The sequence below is a fragment of the Pseudophryne corroboree genome, chromosome 1 (genome assembly GCF_028390025.1).
Source record: "Pseudophryne corroboree isolate aPseCor3 chromosome 1, aPseCor3.hap2, whole genome shotgun sequence".
In the NCBI taxonomy this organism is placed as follows: Eukaryota; Metazoa; Chordata; class Amphibia; order Anura; family Myobatrachidae; genus Pseudophryne; species Pseudophryne corroboree.
In genome coordinates this window covers 439563741-439572645 of record NC_086444.1, presented here as the reverse complement: position 1 = coordinate 439572645, position 8905 = coordinate 439563741, and positions in this window count along the sequence as shown.

Below are 8905 nucleotides of genomic sequence, written 5' to 3'. Positions count from 1 at the left end.
CTACTTGCAAGTTGCTGATAGTGTGACCAGTGACCTGACCACCAGTTTAATAATCACCACCAGTTTAATATATATATATATATATATATTATATATATATATAATTGTATATAATATATATATAATATTGTATACCACCTACCCGTTTTTTTTTTTCTTTCTTCTTCTTTATACATACTACTATAGTAGCTTACTGTAGCAGTCTGCGGTGCTGCTGAGCTGACAGTGTCCAGCAGGTCCGTCATCAGTCATTACATAATAAATATATATACCTGTCCGGCTGCAGTACTAGTGATATTATATATATATATATTGATTTCATCTCATTATCATCCAGTCTATTTTAGCAGCAGACACAGTACGGTAGTCCACGGCTGTAGCTACCTCTGTGTCGGCAGTCGCTCGTCCATCCATAATTGTATACCACCTACCCGTGGGTTTTTTTTTTCTTTCTTCTTTATACATACTACTATAGTAGCTTACTGTAGCAGTCTGCGGTGCTGCTGAGCTGACAGTGTCCAGCAGGTCCGTCATCAGTCATTACATAATAAATATATCTACCTGTCCGGCTGCAGTACTAGTGTGATATTATATATATATATATATATATATTGATTTCATCTCATTATCATCCAGTCTATATTAGCAGCAGACACAGTACGGTAGTCCACGGCTGTAGCTACCTCTGTGTCGGCAGTCGCTCGTCCATCCATAATTGTATACCAACTACCCGTGGTTGTTTTTTTTTTCTTTCTTCTTTATACATACTACTATAGTAGCTTACTGTAGCAGTCTGCGGTGCTGCTGAGCTGACAGTGTCCAGCAGGTCCGTCATCAGTCATTACATAATAAATATATCTACCTGTCTGGCTGCAGTACTAGTGTGATATTATATATATATATATATATTGATTTCATCTCATTATCATCCAGTCTATATTAGCAGCAGACACAGTACGGTAGTCCACGGCTGTAGCTACCTCTGTGTCGGCAGTCGCTCGTCCATCCATAATTGTATACCACCTACCCGTGGTTTTTTTTTTTCTTTCTTCTTTATACATACTACTATAGTAGCTTACTGTAGCAGTCTGCGGTGCTGCTGAGCTGACAGTGTCCAGCAGGTCCGTCATCAGTCATTACATAATAAATATATATACCTGTCCGGCTGCAGAACTAGTGTGATATTATATATATATATATTGATTTCATCTCATTATCATCCAGTCTATATTAGCAGCAGACACAGTACGGTAGTCCACGGCTGTAGCTACCTCTGTGTCGGCAGTCGCTCGTCCATCCATAATTGTATACCACCTACCCGTGGTTTTTTTTTTTCTTTCTTCTTTATACATACTACTATAGTAGCTTACTGTAGCAGTCTGCGGTGCTGCTGAGCTGACAGTGTCCAGCAGGTCCGTCATCAGTCATTACATAATAAATATATCTACCTGTCCGGCTGCAGTACTAGTGTGATATTATATATATATATATATATTGATTTCATCTCATTATCATCCAGTCTATATTAGCAGCAGACACAGTACGGTAGTCCACGGCTGTAGCTACCTCTGTGTCGGCAGTCGCTCGTCCATCCATAATTGTATACCACCTACCCGTGTTTTTTTTTTTTCTTTCTTCTTTATACATACTACTATAGTAGCTTACTGTAGCAGTCTGCGGTGCTGCTGAGCTGACAGTGTCCAGCAGGTCCGTCATCAGTCATTACATAATAAATATATATACCTGTCCGGCTGCAGTACTAGTGATATTATATATATATATATTGATTTCATCTCATTATCATCCAGTCTATATTAGCAGCAGACACAGTACGGTAGTCCACGGCTGTAGCTACCTCTGTGTCGGCAGTCGCTCGTCCATCCATAAGTATACTAGTATCCATCCATCTCCATTGTTTACCTGAGGTGCCTTTTAGTTGTGCCTATTAAAATATGGAGAACAAAAATGTTGAGGTTCCAAAATTAGGGAAAGATCAAGATCCACTTCCACCTCGTGCTGAAGCTGCTGCCACTAGTCATGGCCAAGACGATGAAATGCCAGCAACGTCATCTGCCAAGGCCGATGCCCAATGTCATAGTACAGAGCATGTAAAATCCAAAACACCAAATATCAGTAAAAAAAGGACTCCAAAATCTAAAATAAAATTGTCGGAGGAGAAGCGTAAACTTGCCAATATGCCATTTACCACACGGAGTGGCAAGGAACGGCTGAGGCCCTGGCCTATGTTCATGGCTAGTGGTTCAGCTTCACATGAGGATGGAAGCACTCTGCCTCTCGCTAGAAAAATGAAAAGACTCAAGCTGGCAAAAGCACCGCAAAGAACTGTGCGTTCTTCGAAATCCCAAATCCACAAGGAGAGTCCAATTGTGTCGGTTGCGATGCCTGACCTTCCCAACACTGGACGTGAAGAGCATGCGCCTTCCACCATTTGCACGCCCCCTGCAAGTGCTGGAAGGAGCACCCGCAGTCCAGTTCCTGATAGTCAGATTGAAGATGTCAGTGTTGAAGTACACCAGGATGAGGAGGATATGGGTGTTGCTGGCGCTGGGGAGGAAATTGACAAGGAGGATTCTGATGGTGAGGTGGTTTGTTTAAGTCAGGCACCCGGGGAGACACCTGTTGTCCGTGGGAGGAATATGGCCGTTGACATGCCTGGTGAAAATACCAAAAAAATCAGCTCTTCGGTGTGGAAGTATTTCAACAGAAATGCGGACAACATTTGTCAAGCCGTGTGTTGCCTTTGTCAAGCTGTAATAAGTAGGGGTAAGGACGTTACCCACCTCGGAACATCCTCCCTTATACGTCACCTGCAGCGCATTCATAATAAGTCAGTGACAAGTTCAAAAACTTTGGGCGACAGCGGAAGCAGTCCACTGACCAGTAAATCCCTTCCTCTTGTAACCAAGCTCACGCAAACCACCCCACCAACTCCCTCAGTGTCAATTTCCTCCTTCCCCAGGAATGCCAATAGTCCTGCAGGCCATGTCACTGGCAATTCTGACGATTCCTCTCCTGCCTGGGATTCCTCCGATGCATCCTTGCGTGTAACGCCTACTGCTGCTGGCGCTGCTGTTGTTGCTGCTGGGAGTCGATGGTCATCCCAGAGGGGAAATCGTAAGACCACTTTTACTACTTCCACCAAGCAATTGACTGTCCAACAGTCCTTTGCGAGGAAGATGAAATATCACAGCAGTCATCCTGCTGCAAAGCGGATAACTGAGGCCTTGGCATCCTGGGTGGTGAGAAACGTGGTTCCGGTATCCATCATTACTGCAGAGCCAACTAGAGACTTGTTGGAGGTACTGTGTCCCCGGTACCAAATACCATCTAGGTTCCATTTCTCTAGGCAGGCGATACCGAAAATGTACACAGACCTCAGAAAAAGAGTCACCAGTGTCCTAAAAAATGCAGCTGTACCCAATGTCCACTTAACCACGGACATGTGGACAAGTGGAGCAGGGCAGGGTCAGGACTATATGACTGTGACAGCCCACTGGGTAGATGTATGGACTCCCGCCGCAAGAACAGCAGCGGCGGCACCAGTAGCAGCATCTCGCAAACGCCAACTCTTTCCTAGGCAGGCTACGCTTTGTATCACCGGTTTCCAGAATACGCACACAGCTGAAAACCTCTTACGGCAACTGAGGAAGATCATCGCGGAATGGCTTACCCCAATTGGACTCTCCTGTGGATTTGTGGCATCGGACAACGCCAGCAATATTGTGTGTGCATTAAATCTGGGCAAATTCCAGCACGTCCCATGTTTTGCACATACCTTGAATTTGGTGGTGCAGAATTTTTTTAAAAACGACAGGGGCGTGCAAGAGATGCTGTCGGTGGCCAGAAGAATTGCGGGACACTTTCGGCATACAGGCACCACGTACAGAAGACTGGAGCAACACCAAAAACGCCTGAACCTGCCCTGCCATCATCTGAAGCAAGAAGTGGTAACGAGGTGGAATTCAACCCTATATATGCTTCAGAGGTTGGAGGAGCAGCAAAAGGCCATTCAAGCCTATACAATTCAGCACGATATAGGAGGTGGAATGCACCTGTCTCAAGCGCAGTGGAGAATGATTTCAACGTTGTGCAAGGTTCTGCAACCTTTGAACTTGCCACACGTGAAGTCAGTTCAGACACTGCCAGCCTGAGTCAGGTCATTCCCCTCATCAGGCTTTTGCAGAAGAAGCTGGAGACATTGAAGGAGGAGCTAACACGGAGCGATTCCGCTAGGCATGTGGGACTTGTGGATGGAGCCCTTAATTCGCTTAACAAGGATTCACGGGTGGTCAATCTGTTGAAATCAGAGCACTACATTTTGGCCACCGTGCTCGATCCTAGATTTAAAACCTACCTTGGATCTCTCTTTCCGGCAGACACAAGTCTGCTGGGGTTCAAAGACCTGCTGGTGAGAAAATTGTCAAGTCAAGCGGAACGCGACCTGTCAACATCTCCTCCTTCACATTCTCCCGCAACTGGGGGTGCGAGGAAAAGGCTCAGAATTCCGAGCCCACCCGCTGGCGGTGATGCAGGGCAGTCTGGAGCGACTGCTGATGCTGACATCTGGTCCGGACTGAAGGACCTGTCAACGATTACGGACATGTCGTCTACTGTCACTGCATATGATTCTCTCCCCATTGAAAGAATGGTGGAGGATTATATGAGTGACCGCATCCAAGTAGGCACGTCACACAGTCCGTACTTATACTGGCAGGAAAAAGAGGCAATTTGGAGGCCCTTGCACAAACTGGCTTTATTCTACCTAAGTTGCCCTCCCACAAGTGTGTACTCCGAAAGAGTGTTTAGTGCCGCCACTCACCTTGTCAGCAATCGGCGTACGAGGTTACTTCCAGAAAATGTGGAGAAGATGATGTTCATTAAAATGAATTATAATCAATTCCTCCGTGGAGACATTGACCAGCAGCAATTGCCTCCACAAAGTACACAGGGAGCTGAGATGGTGGATTCCAGTGGGGACGAATTGATAATCTGTGAGGAGGGGGATGTACACGGTGATATATCGGAGGATGATGATGAGGTGGACATCTTGCCTCTGTAGAGCCAGTTTGTGCAAGGAGAGATTAATTGCTTCTTTTTTGGTGGGGGTCCAAACCAACCCGTCATTTCAGTCACAGTCGTGTGGCAGACCCTGTCACTGAAATGATGGGTTGGTTAAAGTGTGCATGTCCTGTTTATACAACATAAGGGTGGGTGGGAGGGCCCAAGGACAATTCCATCTTGCACCTCTTTTTTCTTTAATTTTTCTTTGCGTCATGTGCTGTTTGGGGAGTGTTTTTTGGAAGGGCCATCCTGCGTGACACTGCAGTGCCACTCCTAGATGGGCCAGGTGTTTGTGTCGGCCACTAGGGTCGCTTATCTTACTCACACAGCTACCTCATTGCGCCTCTTTTTTTCTTTGCGTCATGTGCTGTTTGGGGAGTGTTTTTTGGAAGGGCCATCCTGCGTGACACTGCAGTGCCACTCCTAGATGGGCCCGGTGTTTGTGTCGGCCACTAGGGTCGCTTATCTTACTCACACAGCTACCTCATTGCGCCTCTTTTTTTCTTTGCGTCATGTGCTGTTTGGGGAGTGTTTTTTGGAAGGGCCATCCGGCGTGACACTGCAGTGCCACTCCTAGATGGGCCCGGTGTTTGTGTCGGCCACTAGGGTCGCTTATCTTACTCACACAGCTACCTCATTGCGCCTCTTTTTTTCTTTGCGTCATGTGCTGTTTGGGGAGTGTTTTTTGGAAGGGCCATCCTGCGTGACACTGCAGTGCCACTCCTAGATGGGCCCGGTGTTTGTGTCGGCCACTAGGGTCGCTTATCTTACTCACACAGCTACCTCATTGCGCCTCTTTTTTTCTTTGCGTCATGTGCTGTTTGGGGAGTGTTTTTTGGAAGGGCCATCCTGCGTGACACTGCAGTGCCACTCCTAGATGGGCCAGGTGTTTGTGTCGGCCACTAGGGTCGCTTATCTTACTCACACAGCTACCTCATTGCGCCTCTTTTTTTCTTTGCGTCATGTGCTGTTTGGGGAGTGTTTTTTGGAAGGGCCATCCTGCGTGACACTGCAGTGCCACTCCTAGATGGGCCCGGTGTTTGTGTCGGCCACTAGGGTCGCTTATCTTACTCATACAGCTACCTCATTGCGCCTCTTTTTTTCTTTGCATCATGTGCTGTTTGGGGAGTGTTTTTTGGAAGGGCCATCCTGCGTGACACTGCAGTGCCACTCCTAGATGGGCCAGGTGTTTGTGTCGGCCACTAGGGTCGCTTATCTTACTCACACAGCTACCTCATTGCGCCTCTTTTTTTCTTTGCGTCATGTGCTGTTTGGGGAGTGTTTTTTGGAAGGGCCATCCTGCGTGACACTGCAGTGCCACTCCTAGATGGGCCCGGTGTTTGTGTCGGCCACTAGGGTTGCTTATCTTACTCACACAGCTACCTCATTGCGCCTCTTTTTTTCTTTGCGTCATGTGCTGTTTGGGGAGTGTTTTTTGGAAGGGCCATCCTGCGTGACACTGCAGTGCCACTCCTAGATGGGCCCGGTGTTTGTGTCGGCCACTAGGGTCGCTTATCTTACTCACACAGCTACCTCATTGCGCCTCTTTTTTTCTTTGCGTCATGTGCTGTTTGGGGAGTGTTTTTTGGAAGGGCCATCCGGCGTGACACTGCAGTGCCACTCCTAGATGGGCCCGGTGTTTGTGTCGGCCACTAGGGTCGCTTATCTTACTCACACAGCTACCTCATTGCGCCTCTTTTTTTCTTTGCGTCATGTGCTGTTTGGGGAGTGTTTTTTGGAAGGGCCATCCTGCGTGACACTGCAGTGCCACTCCTAGATGGGCCCGGTGTTTGTGTCGGCCACTAGGGTCGCTTATCTTACTCACACAGCTACCTCATTGCGCCTCTTTTTTTCTTTGCGTCATGTGCTGTTTGGGGAGTGTTTTTTGGAAGGGCCATCCTGCGTGACACTGCAGTGCCACTCCTAGATGGGCCAGGTGTTTGTGTCGGCCACTAGGGTCGCTTATCTTACTCACACAGCTACCTCATTGCGCCTCTTTTTTTCTTTGCGTCATGTGCTGTTTGGGGAGTGTTTTTTGGAAGGGCCATCCTGCGTGACACTGCAGTGCCACTCCTAGATGGGCCCGGTGTTTGTGTCGGCCACTAGGGTCGCTTATCTTACTCACACAGCTACCTCATTGCGCCTCTTTTTTTCTTTGCGTCATGTGCTGTTTGGGGAGTGTTTTTTGGAAGGGCCATCCTGCGTGACACTGCAGTGCCACTCCTAGATGGGCCCGGTGTTTGTGTCGGCCACTAGGGTCGCTTATCTTACTCATACAGCTACCTCATTGCGCCTCTTTTTTTCTTTGCATCATGTGCTGTTTGGGGAGTGTTTTTTGGAAGGGCCATCCTGCGTGACACTGCAGTGCCACTCCTAGATGGGCCAGGTGTTTGTGTCGGCCACTAGGGTCGCTTATCTTACTCACACAGCTACCTCATTGCGCCTCTTTTTTTCTTTGCGTCATGTGCTGTTTGGGGAGTGTTTTTTGGAAGGGCCATCCTGCGTGACACTGCAGTGCCACTCCTAGATGGGCCCAGTGTTTGTGTCGGCCACTAGGGTTGCTTATCTTACTCACACAGCTACCTCATTGCGCCTCTTTTTTTCTTTGCGTCATGTGCTGTTTGGGGAGTGTTTTTTGGAAGGGCCATCCTGCGTGACACTGCAGTGCCACTCCTAGATGGGCCCGGTGTTTGTGTCGGCCACTAGGGTCGCTTATCTTACTCACACAGCTACCTCATTGCGCCTCTTTTTTTCTTTGCGTCATGTGCTGTTTGGGGAGTGTTTTTTGGAAGGGCCATCCTGCGTGACACTGCAGTGCCACTCCTAGATGGGCCCGGTGTTTGTGTCGGCCACTAGGGTCGCTTATCTTACTCACACAGCTACCTCATTGCGCCTCTTTTTTTCTTTGCGTCATGTGCTGTTTGGGGAGTGTTTTTTGGAAGGGCCATCCTGCGTGACACTGCAGTGCCACTCCTAGATGGGCCCGGTGTTTGTGTCGGCCACTAGGGTCGCTTATCTTACTCACACAGCTACCTCATTGCGCCTCTTTTTTTCTTTGCGTCATGTGCTGTTTGGGGAGTGTTTTTTGGAAGGGCCATCCTGCGTGACACTGCAGTGCCACTCCTAGATGGGCCAGGTGTTTGTGTCGGCCACTAGGGTCGCTTAGCTTACTCACACAGCTACCTCATTGCGCCTCTTTTTTTCTTTGCGTCATGTGCTGTTTGGGGAGTGTTTTTTGGAAGGGCCATCCTGCGTGACACTGCAGTGCCACTCCTAGATGGGCCCGGTGTTTGTGTCGGCCACTAGGGTCGCTTATCTTACTCACACAGCTACCTCATTGCGCCTCTTTTTTTCTTTGCGTCATGTGCTGTTTGGGGAGTGTTTTTTGGAAGGGCCATCCTGCGTGACACTGCAGTGCCACTCCTAGATGGGCCCGGTGTTTGTGTCGGCCACTAGGGTCGCTTAGCTTAGTCATCCAGCGACCTTGGTGCAAATTTTAGGACTAAAAATAATATTGTGAGGTGTGAGGTATTCAGAATAGACTGAAAATGAGTGCAAATTATGGTTTTTGAGGTTAATAATACTTTGGGATCAAAATGACCCCCAAATTCTATGATTTAAGCTGTTTTTTAGTGTTTTTTGAAAAAAACACCCGAATCCAAAACACACCCGAATCCGACAAAAAAAATTCGGTGAGGTTTTGCCAAAACGCGGTTGAACCCAAAACACGGCCGCGGAACCGAACCCAAAACCAAAACACAAAACCCGAAAAATGTCAAGTGCACATCTCTAGTATTTATATGGTTGCGCACAGACACTCCTA